Below are 12,235 nucleotides of genomic sequence, written 5' to 3'. Positions count from 1 at the left end.
GAGTCCTACCATGTGCTGTTTGTCTCCTTGGTAACCAGTGTGAGGCGCTGTATCTCTATGGAGTCATGCTGTTGGTTATTGACCAGAAGATGGAGGGGGAGGTCAGAGAGAGGATGCTGGTGTCCTACTATAGATACAGGTGAGACCTTTGCTGCTGTTTTTGGGGGAAAATGCTTCTACATCCTTTATACAATCCTATAATACTATGATAGTATCTATAATACTATGATAGTATCTATAATACTATGATAGTATCTATAATACTCTCTATAATGGCTTCTACATCCTTTATACAATCCTATAATACTATGATAGTATCTATAATACTATGATAGTATCTATAATACTGTGATAGTATCTATAATACTATGATAGTATCTATAATACTATGATAGTATCTATAATACTGTGATAGTATCTATAATACTGTGATAGTATCTATAATACTGTGATAGTATCTATAATACTATGATAGTATCTATAATACTCTCTAAAATGGCTTCTACATCCTTTATACAATCCTATAATACTATGATAGTATCTATAATACTATGATAGTATCTATAATACTGTGATAGTATCTATAATACTATGATAGTATCTATAATACTCTCTCTAATGGCTTCTACATCCTTTATACAATCCTTTTAAGAATCAATCCTCTTTGTTATTTTGTCAGGGACCCTTTAATGGTGTCAGTAATACTATCTGTAATACTACAATACTATCTATAATACTGTAATACTATCTATAATACTATGATAATATATATAATACTATGATAATATCTATAATACTATATATAATACTGTAATACTCTCTATAATACTGTAATACTCTCTATAATACTGTAATACTCTCTATAATACTACTATCTATAATACTGTAGTACTATCTATCATACTGTAGTAGTACTACAGTATTGTAGTAATATGTATCATTTGAATGAAAGAAAAACAACCATTTGATTGGAGCTTGCTACTAGCTATACATGTTGTCCTGTTTGTGTGTCCAGTGCTGCCCGCTCCTCAGCGGACTCTAACCTGGATGACATCTGTAAGCTGCTGCGGAGTACTGGCTACTCCAGCCAATCAGGGGCCAAGCGGCCAGCTAACTACCCCGAGAGCTACTTCCAGAGAGTACCTATCAGTTCTACCTTCATCAGCATGGTGATCGGGAGGCTGCGCTCTGATGACATCTATAACCAGGTAGAACTGAGTTGTTATTATTATTGGTGTTGTTATTATTGTTATTATTATTATCATTATTGTTATTATTATTGGTAGTGTGATTATTATTGTTGTTATTATTATTGTTATTATTGTTGTTGTTGTTATTATTATTATTGTTATTATTATTACTATTATTGTTGTTATTATTATTGTTATTATTGTTGTTATTATTATTGTTATTATTGTTGTTATTGTTATGATTATTATTGTTATTGTTATTATTATTACTATTATTGTTGTTATTATTATTACTATTATTGTTGTTATTATTATTGTTATTATTATTATTGTTATTATTATTGTTGTTGTTATTGTTATTATTGTTGTTATTATTATTGTTTATTATTATTATTGTTGTTATTGTTGTTATTATTACTATTGTTATTATTGGTGTTATTATTATTATTGTTGTTGTTATTATTATTACTATTGTTGTTATTGTTGTTATTATTGGTGTCATTGTTGTTGTTATTATTATTTTTAAACCATTTGTTTTATTACCTTTTTAAAAGGTTACTCGTGTCATACTAACCCACTGTCATATGGAGTGTCATACTAACCCACTGTCATATGGAGTGTCATACTAACCCACTGTCATATGGAGTGTCATACTAACCCACTGTCATATGGAGTGTCATACTAACCCACTGTCATATGGAGTGTCATACTAACCCACTGTCATATGGAGTGTCATACTAACCCACTGTCATATGGAGTGTCATACTAACCCACTGTCATATGGAGTGTCATACTAACCCACTGTCATATGGAGTGTCATACTAACCCACTGTCATATGGAGTGTCATACTAACCCACTGTCATATGGAGTGTCATACTAACCCACTGTCATATGGAGTGTCATACTAACCCACTGTCATATGGAGTGTCACACTAACCCACTGTCATATGGAGTGTCACACTAACCCACTGTCATATGGAGTGTCACACTAACCCACTGTCATATGGAGTGTCACACTAACCCACTGTCATATGGAGTGTCACACTAACCCACTGTCATATGGAGTGTCACACTAACCCACTGTCATATGGAGTGTCACACTAACCCACTGTCATATGGAGTGTCATACTAACCCACTGTCATATGGAGTGTCACACTAACCCACTGTCATATGGAGTGTCACACTAACCCACTGTCATATGGAGTGTCACACTAACCCACTGTCATATGGAGTGTCACACTAACCCACTGTCATATGGAGTGTCATACTAACCCACTGTCATATGGAGTGTCATACTAACCCACTGTCATATGGAGTGTCATACTAACCCACTGTCATATGGAGTGTCATACTATTGTTCTCCTAGTTAGTATTGTAAACACCCCATTGGTTCCCTTTTATTTGATTTATTTTACCTTTATTTTACCTTTATTTTACCTTTATTTAACCAGGCAAGTCAGTTAAGAACAAATTCTTATTTTCAATGACGGCCTGGGAACAGTGGGGTTAACTGCCTTGTTCAGGGGCAGAACGACAGATTTGTACCTTGTCAGCTCGGGGATTTGAACTTGCAACCTTTCGGTTACTTGTCCAACACTCTAACCACTAGGCTACCCTGCCGCTGTCCTGTGTCTCCTAAAGCTGCCCTGCCGCCCCAGGGTAGCCTAGTGGTTAGTATTCTTGAACTGAATGACATTTCTTACACACTCACTAATGCTACAATATTACATTGTCTTTAATGTTTTATTCAATCTATTTGTATGTTACGATCATGAAATCTTCTGATTCTCAGATCCATGTTTCGTCCTGTCTCTAAAGCTGTCCTGTGTCTCCTAAAGCTGTCCTGTGTCTCCTAAAGCTGTCCTGTGTCTCCTAAAGCTGTCCTGTGTCTCCTAAAGCTGTCCTGTGTCTCTAAAGCTGTCCTGTGTCTCTAAAGCTGTCCTGTGTCTCCTAAAGCTGTCCTGTGTCTCCTAAAGCTGTCCTGTGTCTCCTAAAGCTGTCCTGTGTCTCTAAAGCTGTCCTGTGTCTCCTAAAGCTGTCCTGTGTCTCCTAAAGCTGTCCTGTGTCTCTAAAGCTGTCCTGTGTCTCTAAAGCTGTCCTGTGTCTCCTAAAGCTGTCCTGTGTCTCCTAAAGCTGTCCTGTGTCTCTAAAGCTGTCCTGTGTCTCCTAAAGCTGTCCTGTGTCTCCTAAAGCTGTCCTGTGTCTCCTAAAGCTGTCCTGTGTCTCCTAAAGCTGTCCTGTGTCCCCTAAAGCTGTCCTGTGTCCTCTAAAGCTGTCCTGTGTCTCTAAAGCTGTCCTGTGTCTCTAAAGCTGTCCTGTGTCTCTAAAGCTGTCCTGTGTCTCTAAAGCTGTCCTGTGTCTCTAAAGCTGTCCTGTGTCTCCTAAAGCTGTCCTGTGTCTCTAAAGCTGTCCTGTGTCTCTAAAGCTGTCCTGTGTCTCTAAAGCTGTCCTGTGTCTCTAAAGCTGTCCTGTGTCTCCTAAAGCTGTCCTGTGTCTCCTAAAGCTGTCCTGTGTCTCTAAAGCTGTCCTGTGTCTCTAAAGCTGTCCTGTGTCTCAAAAGCTGTCCCGTGTCTCAAAAGCTGTCCCGTGTCTCAAAAGCTGTCCCGTGTCTCCTAAAGCTGTCCCGTGTCTCCTAAAGCTGTCCCGTGTCTCCTAAAGCTGTCCCGTGTCTCCTAAAGCTGTCCCGTGTCTCCTAAAGCTGTCCCGTGTCTCCTAAAGCTGTCCCGTGTCTCTAAAGCTGTCCCGTGTCTCTAAAGCTGTCCTGTGTCTCCTAAAGCTGTCCTGTGTCTCTAAAGCTGTCCTGTGTCTCTAAAGCTGTCCTGTGTCTCTAAAGCTGTCCTGTGTCTCTAAAGCTGTCCTGTGTCTCCTAAAGCTGTCCTGTGTCTCCTAAAGCTGTCCTGTGTCTCCTAAAGCTGTCCTGTGTCCCCTAAAGCTGTCCTGTGTCCCCTAAAGCTGTCCTGTGTCCCCTAAAGCTGTCCTGTGTCCTCTAAAGCTGTCCTGTGTCCTCTAAAGCTGTCCTGTGTCCTCTAAAGCTGTCCTGTGTCCTCTAAAGCTGTCCTGTGTCCTCTAAAGCTGTCCTGTGTCTCTAAAGCTGTCCTGTGTCTCTAAAGCTGTCCTGTGTCTCTAAAGCTGTCCTGTGTCTCTAAAGCTGTCCTGTGTCTCTAAAGCTGTCCTGTGTCTCTAAAGCTGTCCTGTGTCTCCTAAAGCTGTCCTGTGTCTCCTAAAGCTGTCCTGTGTCTCTAAAGCTGTCCTGTGTCTCTAAAGCTGTCCTGTGTCTCCTACAGCTGTCCTGTGTCTCCTAAAGCTGTCCTGTGTCTCCTACAGCTGTCCTGTGTCTCCTAAAGCTGTCCTGTGTCTCCTAAAGCTGTCATGTGTCTCCTAAAGCTGTCATGTGTCTCCTAAAGCTGTCATGTGTCTCCTAAAGCTGTCCTGTGTCTCCTAAAGCTGTCCTGTGTCTCCTAAAGCTGTCCTGTGTCTCCCCCAGGTGTCTGCGTACCCTCTGCCTGAGCATCGCAGCACAGCGTTGGCTAACCAGGCTGCCATGCTGTATGTCTGTCTCTACTTCATTCCCTCCATACTTCAGACTCAACAGGCCAAGATGAGGGAGATAGTGGACAAGTACTTCCCTGATAACTGGGTGAGAGACTCATCTAAACTCTACTTCCCTGATAACTGGGTGAGAGACTCATCTAAACTCTACTTCCCTGATAACTGGGTGAGAGACTGTATCTAAACTCTACTTCCCTGATAACTGGGTGAGAGACTGTATCTAAACTCTACTTCCCTGATAACTGGGTGAGAGACTGTATCTAAACTCTACTTCCCTGATAACTGGGTGAGAGACTGTATCTAAACTCTACTTCCCTGATTACTGGGTGAGAGACTGTATCTAAACTCTACTTCTCTGTTAACTGGGTGAGAGACTGACTCTACTTCCCTGATAACTGGGTGAGAGACCGTATCTAAACTCTACTTCCCTGTTAACTGGGTGAGAGACTGACTCTACTTCCCTGATAACTGGGTGAGAGACTGTATCTAAACTCTACTTCCCTGATTACTGGGTGAGAGACTGTATCTAAACTCTACTTCCCTGATTACTGGGTGAGAGACTGTATCTAAACTCTACTTCCCTGATAACTGGGTGAGCGACTGTATCTAATCTCTACTTCCCTGAATACTGGGTGAGAGACTGTATCTAAACTCTACTTCCCTGATAACTGGGTGAGAGACTGTATCTAAACTCTACTTCCCTGATAACTGGGTGAGAGACTGTATCTAAACTCTACTTCCCTGATTACTGGGTGAGAGACTGTATCTAAACTCTACTTCCCTGATTACTGGGTGAGAGACTGTATCTAAACTCTACTTCCCTGATAACTGGGTGAGAGACTGTATCTAAACTCTACTTCCCTGATAACTGGGTGAGAGACTGTATCTAAACTCTACTTCCCTGAATACTGGGAAAAACATTTAGAGTACTTGTTTGTCTTGATGCGGTATATTTCCCTCGGCCTCCAGCCGTTACGCTCGTTTCAAGTATTGACAATTTCTCCCTCTGCAGGTCATCAGTGTCTACATGGGAATCACTGTGAATCTGGTGGAGGCCTGGGAACCGTATAAAGCTGCCAAGATCGCCCTCAACTACACCCTGGACTCAGCCAATATCAGAGAGCAGGTACGGAGGCGAACGGGCTATACTGACAAAACGTCTACTAACGTGAAATGGTTTTCACTCGGGTTTCCTATCAGGCCTTGCTAGAGACTTGACTCTCCCATCATATCCTTCACAAGTTGTTGTGGAAAATGTGGAAGGTTCGAGGGACTGCTTATGACTCTCCCCCCCCCACTGCCATGTTATAACACCTGTTATAACACCCTATAACCATCCGTACTCCAACCCTCCTCTAGGCCAGTCGTTATTCAGTCAGCATGGAGGGCCTGAGGCCACAGATCCAGCAGCTGCTGAAGGAAGGGTTCCTGAGGGAGGAGATCGTCCTGGATAACGTCCCCAAGCTGCTCAACTGTCTCCGGGACTGTAACGTTTCCATACGCTGGCTGATGCTACACACTGCAGACTCAGGTAGGGCCTTCCTGTTGACGTCTAGGTCCATGCATCAAATGGGCTTACTACTGATTTATGGAAGCATTAATAAAGGCCTTATGAAGGGTTCAGGAAGCATCCATGAAGGGTTCAGGAAGCATCCATAAAGGGTTCAGGAAGCATCCATGAAGGGTTCAGGAAGCGTCCATAAAGGGTTCAGGAAGCATCCATGAAGGGTTCAGGAAGCATCCATGAAGGGTTCAGGAAGCATCCATGAAGGGTTCAGGAAGCATCCATGAAGGGTTCAGGAAGCATCCATGAAGGGTTCAGGAAGCATCCATGAAGGGTTCAGGAAGCATCCATAAAGGGTTCAGGAAGCATCCATAAAGGGTTCAGGAAGCATCCATAAAGGGTTCAGGAAGCATCCATGAAGGGTTCAGGAAGCATCCATGAAGGGTTCAGGAAACATCCATAAAGGGTTCAGGAAGCGTCCATAAAGGGTTCAGGAAGCATCCATAAAGGCCTTATGAAGGGAACAGGAAGCATCCATAAAGGGAACAGGAAGCATCCATAAAGGGAACAGGAAGCATCCATAAAGGGTTCAGGAAGCATCCATAAAGGGTTCAGGAAGCATCCATAAAGGGTTCAGGAAGCATCCATAAAGGCATTAGAAAGGGTTCAGGAAGCGTCCATAAAGGGTTCAGGAAGCGTCCATAAAGGGTTCAGGAAGCGTCCATAAAGGGTTCAGGAAGCGTCCATAAAGGGTTCAGGAAGCGTCCATAAAGGGTTCAGGAAGCGTCCATAAAGGGTTCAGGAAGCGTCCATAAAGGGTTCAGGAAGCGTCCATAAAGGGTTCAGGAAGCGTCCATAAAGGGTTCAGGAAGCGTCCATAAAGGGTTCAGGAAGCGTCCATAAAGGGTTCAGGAAGCGTCCATAAAGGGTTCAGGAAGCGTCCATAAAGGCCTTATGAAGGAACAGGAAGCATCCATAAAGGGTTCAGGAAGCATCCATAAAGGGTTCAGGAAGCATCCATAAAGGGTTCAGGAAGCATCCATAAAGGGTTCAGGAAGCATCCATAAAGGCCTTATGAAGGGTTCAGGAAGCATCCATAAAGGCATTAGAAAGGGTTCAGGAAGCATCCATAAAGGGTTCAGGAAGCGTCCATAAAGGGTTCAGGAAGCGTCCATAAAGGGTTCAGGAAGCGTCCATAAAGGGTTCAGGAAGCGTCCATAAAGGGTTCAGGAAGCGTCCATAAAGGGTTCAGGAAGCGTCCATGAAGGGTTCAGGAAGCGTCCATAAAGGGTTCAGGAAGCATCCATAAAGGCCTTATGAAGGGAACAGGAAGCATCCATAAAGGGTTCAGGAAGCATCCATAAAGGGTTCAGGAAGCATCCATAAAGGGTTCAGGAAGCATCCATAAAGGGTTCAGGAAGCATCCATAAAGGGTTCAGGAAGCATCCATAAAGGGTTCAGGAAGCATCCATAAAGGGTTCAGGAAGCATCCATAAAGGGTTCAGGAAGCATCCATAAAGGGTTCAGGAAGCATCCATAAAGGCCTTAGAAAGGGTTCAGGAAGCATCCATGAAGGCCTTAGAAAGGGTTCAGGAAGCATCCATGAAGAGTTCAGGAAGCATCCATAAAGGGTTCATGAAGCATCCATGAAGGGTTCAGGAAGCGTCCATAAAGGGTTCAGGAAGCGTCCATAAAGGGTTCATGAAGCGTCCATAAAGGGTTCATGAAGCATCCATAAAGGGTTCATGAAGCGTCCATAAAGGGTTCATGAAGCGTCCATAAAGGGTTCATGAAGCGTCCATAAAGGGTTCAGGAAGCATCCATGAAGGGTTCATGAAGCATCCATGAAGGGTTCAGGAAGCATCCATGAAGGGTTCAGGAAGCATCCATAAAGGGTTCATGAAGCATCCATAAAGGGTTCATGAAGCATCCATAAAGGGTTCATGAAGCATCCATAAAGGGTTCATGAAGCATCCATAAAGGGTTCATGAAGCATCCATAAAGGGTTCATGAAGCATCCATGAAGGGTTCATGAAGCATCCATGAAGGGTTCAGGAAGCATCCATGAAGGGTTCAGGAAGCATCCATAAAGGGTTCATGAAGCATCCATAAAGGGTTCATGAAGCATCCATAAAGGGTTCATGAAGCATCCATAAAGGGTTCATGAAGCATCCATAAAGGGTTCATGAAGCATCCATAAAGGGTTCAGGAAGCATCCATGAAGGGTTCATGAAGCATCCATAAAGGCATTAGAAAGGGTTCAGGAAGCATCCATGAAGGGTTCAGGAAGCATCCATATTCCTTATGAAGGGTTCATGAAGCCTTTTAATTTAGTTTGTTTAAAGTGGGAATGAGAACTTGTATCAAAACTATGCAGGGCAGAACCTCCAGTAGCATCATATCAGACAGAACCTCCAGTAGCATCGTATCAGACAGAACCTCCAGTAGAATTGTGTCAGGCTGAACCTCGGGTGTAATCGTGTCGTGCTGAACCTCGGGTGTAATCGTGTCGGGCTGAACCTCGGGTGTAATCGTGTCGGGCTGAACCTCTGGTGTAATCGTGTCGGGCTGAACCTCTGGTGTAATCGTGCCGGGCTGAACCTCGGGTGTAATCGTGCCGGGCTGAACCTCGGGTGTAATCGTGCATTATGTCACGCCAGGCGACGCTGTGTCACGCCAGGCGACGCTGTGTCACGCCAGGTGCTCCTATATCCCGCCAGGTGCTCCTATATCACGCCAGGCGCTCCTATATCACGCCAGGCGCTCCTATATCACGCCAGGCGATACTATATCACGCCAGGCGCTCTTATATCACGCCAGGCGCTCCTATATCCCGCCAGGCGCTCCTATATCCCGCCAGGCGCTCCTATATCCCGCCAGGCGCTAAACTAAACTGTGTTGTCTTTTCTTCTTGCAGCCTATGATCCCAACAACAAGCGTCTGCGCCAGATCAAAGACCAGGTGATCAACGACTCCAAGTACAACCCCAGATCCTGTTCCCAGGTTCTCCTAGACACCGCCCAGTTTGAGTTCACCCTCAAAGAGTGAGTCTGAACCGTATCATATATGTCAAGTTGTAATTACACAATAAAATAAAAACACATGTTGGGTCTCTGAATATAAATGGTGAATTCACCATCTAACCCCCTGTTTATTTTTCCCTCTCAGATGTTCAAGAAGATGCTGTCAGAGAAGCAGCTGAAATGGGAGGATTATCGAGCTGAGGGATCTGAGGGATGACCCAAGCTGGCTGAGGTCTTCTCTGGAGTCAAGCCTCTAACCAGAGTGGAGAAGAATGGTGAGATGGATGATAGCGGAACTAGCTACGGCATCGAAACACACATAATTACCACAGCTGCTAGTTCGACATTAAAACACACATAATTACCACAGCTGCTAGTTCGACATTAAAACACACCATAATTACCACAGCTGCTAGTTCGACATTAAAACACACCATAATTACCACAGCTGGTAGTTCGACATGAAAACACACCATAATTACCACAGCTGCTAGTTCGACATTAAAACACACCATAATTACCACAGCTGGTAGTTCGACATGAAAACACACCATAATTACCACAGCTGCTAGTTCGACATTAAAACACACATAATTACCACAGCTGCTAGTTCGACATTAAAACACACCATAATTACCACAGCTGCTAGTTCGACATTAAAACACACCATAATTACCACAGCTGCTAGTTCGACATTAAAACACACCATAATTACCACAGCTGGTAGTTCACAATCTGGACTCCGTACTCTTATTGTGACTTCTGGTTGGAGTCAATCACTGAAACGGTTGATATGTGTGAGGTATACTGTACACTGATTGGACAAAGCATTAGGAACACCTGCTCTTTCCATGACATCGACTCACCAGGTGAATCCAGGTGAAAGATATGATCCCTTATTGATGTCACTTGTTAAATCCTCTTCAATCAGTGTAAATGAAGGGGGGGAGACGGGTTAAAGAAGGATTTAAATGCCTTTTGAACGGGGTATGGTAGTAGGTGACAGGCGCCCCGGTTTGTGTCAAGAACTGCAACGCTGCTGGGTTTTTCCACACTCAACAGTTTCCCGTGTGTATCAAGACTGGTCCACCACCCCGATCGGTGGGGAAGCATTGGAGTCAACATGGTCCACCACCCAATCGGTGGGAAGCATTGGGAGTCAACATGGTCCACCACCCAATCGGTGAGAAGCATTGGAGTCAACATGGTCCCACCACCCAATCGGAGGAAGCATTGGAGTCAGCATGGTCCACCACCCAATCGGTGGGAAGCATTGGAGTCAACATGGTCCACCACCCAATCGGTGGGAAGCATTGGAGTCAACATGGTCCACCACCCAATCGGTGGGAAGCATTGGAGTCAACATGGTCCACCACCCAATCGGTGGGAAGCATTAGGTCAACATGGTCCACCACCCAATCGGTGAAGCATTGGAGTCAACATGGTCCACCCACCCAATCGGAGGGAAGCATTGGGTCAACATGGTCCACACCCAATCGGTGGGAAGCATTGGAGTCAACATGGTCCACCACCCAATCGGTGGGAAGCATTGGAGTCAACATGGTCCACCACCCAATCGGTGGGAAGCATTGGAGTCAACATGGTCCACCACCCAATCGGAGGGAGCATTGGAGTCAGCATGGGTCCACCACCCAATCGGAGGAAACATTAGAGTCAACATGGTCACCACCCAATCGGAGGAGCATTGGAGTCAGCATGGTCCACCACCCAATCGGTGGGAAGCATTGATCAACATGGTCCACCACCCAATCGGTGGGAAGCATTGGAGTCAGCATGGTCCACCACCCAATCGGTGGGAAGCATTGGAGTCAACATGGTCCACCACCCAATCGGTGGAAGCTTATTGGAGTCAACATGGTCCTGCCCAATCGGTGGGAAGCATTGGGTCGACATGGTCCACCACCCAATCGGAGGGAAGCATTGGGTCAACATGGTCCACCACCCAATCGGTGGGAAGCATTGGAGTCAACATGGTCACCACCCAATCGGAGGGAAGCATTAGATCCCGGCACTGGTCCACCACCCAATCGGTGGGAAACATGGAGTCAACATGGTCCACCACCCAATCGGAGGAAGCATTGGAGTCAACATGGTCCACCACCCAATCGGAGGAAAGCATGGGTCAACATGGTCCACAACCCAATCGGAGGGAAGCATTGGAGTCAACATGGTCCCACCACCCAATCGGTGGGAAGCATGGAGTCAACATGGTCCAACACCCAATCGGTGGGAAGCATTGGAGTCAACATGGTCCACCACCCAATCGGTGGGAAGCATTGGAGTCAACATGGTCAATCGGAGGAAGCATTGGGAGTCAACATGGTCAACATCCCATTTGAACGCCTTCGGCACCTTGTGGAGTCCCTTGGCTGACAAACTGAGGCTGTTCTGAGGGAAAAGAGTGCAACTCAATATTAGGAAGGTGTTCCTAATGTTTTGTGTAGTCAGTGTACATGTTCTTAAAAGCTTGTGGCTCACTGTACCATAGCTATTCCTGTTGCAGGCTCACTGTACCATACTTATTCCTGTTGCAGGCTCACTGTCCTACTTATTCCTGTTGATGGCTCACTGTACCATACTTATTCCCTGTTGCAGGCTCACTGTACCATACTTATTCCTGTTGCAGGCTCACTGTACCATACTTATTCCTGTTGATGGCTCACTGTACCATACTTATTCCTGATTCAGGCTCACTGTACCATACTTATTCCTGTTGCAGGCTCACTGTACCATACTTATTCCTGTTTCAGGCTCACTGTACCGTACTTATTCCTGTTGCAGGCTCACTGTGCCATACTTATTCCTGATGCAGGCTCACTGTACCATACTTATTCCTGTTTCAGGCTCACTGTACCGTACTTATTCCTGTTGCAGGCTCACTGCACCATACTTATTCCTGTTGCAGGCTCACTGTACCATACTTATTCCTGTTGCAGGCTCACTGTA

At 44.8% G+C, this 12,235-nt stretch overlaps 1 pseudogene; it reads left to right on the top strand.

Moving 5' to 3' along the window:
- Positions 1-12,235, top strand: part of LOC127922721 (WASH complex subunit 5-like) — a 38,717-nt pseudogene that overhangs the window by 5,053 nt on the left and 21,429 nt on the right.

The sequence above is a fragment of the Oncorhynchus keta genome, unplaced genomic scaffold (assembly GCF_023373465.1).
Source record: "Oncorhynchus keta strain PuntledgeMale-10-30-2019 unplaced genomic scaffold, Oket_V2 Un_contig_26810_pilon_pilon, whole genome shotgun sequence".
NCBI classification, from domain to species: Eukaryota; Metazoa; Chordata; class Actinopteri; order Salmoniformes; family Salmonidae; genus Oncorhynchus; species Oncorhynchus keta.
The sequence above is the reverse complement of the archived record's forward strand: the minus strand, read 5'-3'. Positions and strand labels throughout refer to the sequence as shown.